This window comes from Anolis sagrei, chromosome Y, assembly GCF_037176765.1.
Source record: "Anolis sagrei isolate rAnoSag1 chromosome Y, rAnoSag1.mat, whole genome shotgun sequence".
Lineage (NCBI taxonomy): Eukaryota > Metazoa > Chordata > Lepidosauria > Squamata > Dactyloidae > Anolis > Anolis sagrei.
In genome coordinates, this window is record NC_090035.1 from 52,070,303 (window position 1) to 52,075,659 (window position 5,357).

Below are 5,357 nucleotides of genomic sequence, written 5' to 3' on the forward strand. Positions count from 1 at the left end.
GGCTGTATCCCATTTTGTAAAACCATTTCACTTTGAAAACTGCAGCCTCAAACAACATACTTTGCCTGACTCTGGCCACGTTGGCCAAAGAGCTGTATCCCATTTTGTAAAACCATTTCACTTTGAAAACTGCAGCCTCAAACAACATACTTTGCCTGACTTGGGCCACTCTAGCCAAATGGCTGTATCCCATTATGTAAAACCATTTCACTTTGAAAACTGCAGCCTCAAAGAACATACTTTGCCTGACTCCGGCTACGTTGGCCAAAGGACTGTATCCCATTTTGTGAAACAATTTTACCTTGAAATCTGCAGCCTCTAACAATATACTATGACTGACTCTGGCCACGTTGGCCAAACGGCTGTATCCCATTTTGTAAAACTATTTCAGTTTGAAAACTGCAGCCTCAAACAACATACTTTGCCTTACTTGGGCCACGTTGGACAAAGGGCTGTATCCCATTTTGTGAAACCATTTTATCTTCAAATCTGCAGCCTCTAACAACATATTTTGCCTGACTCTGGCCACGTTGGCCAAACGGCTGTATCCTTTTTTGTGAAACCATTTTACATTGAAATCTGCAGCCTCTAACAACATACTTTGCCTGACTCTGGCCACGTTGGCCAAACGGCTGTATCCCATTTTGCGAAACCATTTCACCTTGAAAACTGCAGCCTCAAACAACATATTTTGCCTGACTCTGGCTACGTTGGCCAAAGGGCTGTATCAAATTTTGTAAAACCATTTTATTTTGGAAACTGCAGCATCAAACAACATACTTTGCCTGTCTCTGGCCACGTTGGCCAAATGGCTGTATCCCATTTTGTAAAATCATTTTACTTTGAAAACTGCAGCCTCAAACAACATACTTTGTCTGTCTCGGGTCACGTTGGCCAAAGAGCTGTATCCCATTTTGTAAAACCATTTTACATAGAAATCTGCAGCCTCTAACAACATACATTGCCTGACTCTGGCCACGTTGGCCAAACGGCTGTATCCCATTTTGTGAAACCATTTTACCTAGAAATCTGCAGCCTCTAACAACATACTTTGCCTGACTCTGGCCACGTTGGCCAACGGCTGTATCAAATTTTGTAAAACTATTTCAGTTTGAAAACTGCAGCCTCAAACAACATACTTTGCCTGACTTGGGCCACGCTGGCCAAACGGCTGTATCTCATTTTGTGAAACCATTTTACCTTGAAATCTGCAGCCTCTAACAACATACTTTGCCTGACTCTGGCCACGTTGCACAAACTGCTGTATCCCATTTTCTGAAACAATTTTACCTTGAAATCTGCAGCCTCTAACAACATACTATGCCTGACTCTGGCCACGTTGGCCAAATGGCTGTATCCCATTTTGTAAAACTATTTCAGTTTGAAAACTGCCGCCTCAAACAACATACTTTGCTTGACTCTGGCCACGTTGGCCAAATGGCTGTATCCCATTTTGTGAAAACATTTTATTTTCAAATCTGCAGCCTCAAACAACATATTTTTCCTGACTCTGGCCACGTTGGCCGAACAGCTGTATCCTTTTTTGTGAAACCATTTTACCTTGAAATCTGCAGCCTCTAACAACATACTTTGCCTGACTCTGGCCATGTTGGCCAAACGGCTGTATCCCATTTTGTGAAACCATTTCACCTTGAAAACGGCAGCCTCAAACAACATATTTTGCCTGACTCTGGCCACGTTGGCCAAAGGACTGTATCCCATTCTGTGAAACAATTTTACCTTGAAATCTGCAGCCTCTAACAACATACTATGCCTGACTCTGGCCACGTTGGCCAAACGGCTGTATCCCATTTTGTGAAACCCTTTTACCTTGAAATCTGCAGCCTCAAACAACATACTTTGCCAGACTCTGGCCAGGTTGGCCAAAGGGCAGTATCCCATTTTGTGAAACCATTTCACTTTGAAAACTGCAGCCTCAAACAACATACTTTTCCTTACTTGGGCCACGTTGGACAAAGGGCTGTATCCCATTTTGTGAAAACATTTTATCTTCAAATCTGCAGCCTCTAACAACATATTTTTCCTGACTCTGGCCACGTTGGCCAAAGAGCTGTATCCCATTTTGTAAAACCATTTCACTTTGAAAACTGCAGCCTCAAACAAAATACTTTGCCTGACTCCGGCTACGTTGGCCAAAGGACTGTATCCCATTTTGTGAAATAATTTTACCTTGAAATCTGCAGCCTCTAACAACATACTATGCCTGACTCTGGCCAGGTTGGCCAAACGGCTGTATCCCATTTTGTAAAACTATTTCAGTTTGAAAACTGCAGCCTCAAACAACATACTTTGCCTTACTTGGGCCACGTTGGAAAAAGGGCTGTATCCCATTTTGTGAAACCATTTTATCTTCAAATCTGCAGCCTCTAACAACATATTTTGCCTGACTCTGGCCACGTTGGCCAAACGGCTGTATCCTTTTTTGTGAAACCATTTTACATTGAAATCTGCAGCCTCTAACAACATACTTTGCCTGACTCTGGCCACGTTGGCCAAACGGCTGTATCCCATTTTGTGAAACCATTTTACCTAGAAATCTGCAGCCTCTAACAACATACTTTGCCTGACTCTGGCCACGTTGGCCAAACGGATCTATCCCATTTTGTAAAACCATTTCACTTTGAAAACTGCAGCCTCAAACAACATACTTTGCCTGACTCTGGCCACGTTGGCCAAAGAGCTGTATCCCATTTTGTAAAACCATTTCACTTTGAAAACTGCAGCCTCAAAGAACATACTTTGCCTGACTCCGGCTACCTTGGCCAAAGGACTGTATCCCATTTTGTGAAACCATTTTATCTTCAAATCTGCAGCCTCTAACAACATATTTTGCCTGACTCTGGCCACGTTGGCCAAACGGCTGTATCCCATTTTGTGAAACCATTTTACCTTGAAATCTGCAGCCTCTAACAACATACTTTGCCTGACTCTGGCCACGTTGGCCAAACGGCTGTATCCCATTTTGTAAAACCATTTCACTTTGAAAATTGCAGCCTCAAACAACATACTTTGCCTGACTCTGGCCACGTTGGCCAAAGAGCTGTATCCCATTTTGTAAAACCATTTCACTTTGAAAACTGCAGCCTCAAAGAACATACTTTGCCTGACTCCGGCTACCTTGGCCAAAGGACTGTACCCCATTTTGTGAAACAATTCTACCTTGAAATCTGCAGCCTCTAACAACATACTATGCCTGACTCTGGCCACGTTGGCCAAACGGCTGTATCCCATTTTTTAAAACTATTTCAATTTGAAAACTGCAGCCTCTAACAACATACATTGCCTGACTCTGGCCACATTGGCCAAACGGCTGTATCCCATTTTGTGAAACCATTTTACCTAGAAATCTGCAGCCTCTAACAACATACTTTGCCTGACTCTGGCCACGTTGGCCAACGGCTGTATCCCATTTTGTAAAACTATTTCAGTTTGAAAACTGCAGCCTCAAACCACATACTTTGCCTGACTTGGGCCACGCTGGCCAAACGGCTGTATCTCATTTTGTGAAACCATTTCACCTTGAAATCTGCAGCCTCTAACAACATACTTTGCCTGACTGTGGCCACGTTGCACAAACTGCTGTATCCCATTTTCTGAAACAATTTTACCTTGAAATCTGCAGCCTCTAACAACATACTATGCCTGACTCTGGCCACGTTGGCCAAATGGCTGTATCCCATTTTGTAAAACTATTTCAGTTTGAAAACTGCCGCCTCAAACAACATACTTTGCTTGACTCTGGCCACGTTGGCCAAATGGCTGTATCCCATTTTGTGAAAACATTTTATTTTCAAATCTGCAGCCTCTAACAACATATTTTTCCTGACTCTGGCCACGTTGGCCATACAGCTGTATCCTTTTTTGTGAAACCATTTTACCGTGAAATCTGCAGCCTCTAACAACATACTTTGCCTGACTCTGGCCACGTTGGCCAAACGGCTGTGTCCCATTTTGTAAAACCATTTCACCTTGAAAACGGCAGCCTCAAACAACATATTTTGCCTGACTCTGGCCACGTTGGCCAAAGGACTGTATCCCATTCTGTGAAACAATTTTACCTTGAAATCTGCAGCCTCAAACAACATACTTTGCCTGACTCTGGCCACGTTGGCCAAACGGCTGTATCCCATTTTGTGAAACCCTTTTACCTTGAAATCTGCAGCCTCAAACAACATACTTTGCCAGACTCTGGCCAGGTTGGCCAAAGGGCAGTATCCCATTTTGTGAAACCATTTCAGTTTGAAAACTGCAGCCTCAAACAACATACTTTGCCTTACTTGGGCCACGTTGGACAAAGGGCTGTATCCCATTTTGTGAAAACATTTTATCTTCAAATCTGCAGCCTCTAACAACATATTTTTCCTGACACTGGCCACATTGGCCAAAGAGCTGTATCCCATTTTGTAAAACCATTTCACTTTGAAAACTGCAGCCTCAAACAAAATACTTTGCCTGACTCCGGCTACGTTGGCCAAAGGACTGTATCCCATTTTGTGAAATAATTTTACCTTGAAATCTGCAGCCTCTAACAACATACTATGCCTGACTCTGGCCAGGTTGGCCAAACGGCTGTATCCCATTTTGTAAAACTATTTCAGTTTGAAAACTGCAGCCTCAAACAACATACTTTGCCTTACTTGGGCCACGTTGGACAAAGGGCTGTATCCCATTTTGTGAAACCATTTTATCTTCAAATCTGCAGCCTCTAACAACATATTTTGCCTGACTCTGGCCACGTTGGCCAAACGGCTGTATCCTTTTTTGTGAAACCATTTTACATTGAAATCTGCAGCCTCTAACAACATACTTTGCCTGACTCTGGCCACGTTGGCCAAACGGCTGTATCCCATTTTGTGAAACCATTTTACCTAGAAATCTGCAGCCTCTAACAACATACTTTGCCTGACTCTGGCCACGTTGGCCAAACGGCTGTAATCCATTTTGTAAAACCATTTCACTTTGAAAACTGCAGCCTCAAACAACATACTTTGCCTGACTCTGGCCACGTTGGCCAAAGAGCTGTATCCCATTTTGTAAAACCATTTCACTTTGAAAACTGCAGCCTCAAAGAACATACTTTGCCTGACTCCGGCTACCTTGGCCAAAGGACTGTACCCCATTTTGTGAAACAATTCTACCTTGAAATCTGCAGCCTCAAACAACATACTTTGCCTGACTCGGACCACGTTGGCCAAATGGCTATATCACATTTTTTAAAACCATTTTACTTTGAAAACTGCAGCCTCAAAGAACATACTTTGCCTGACTCTGGCTACCTTGGCGAAAGAACTGTATCCCATTCTGTGAAACAATTTTACCTTGAAATCTGCACAATT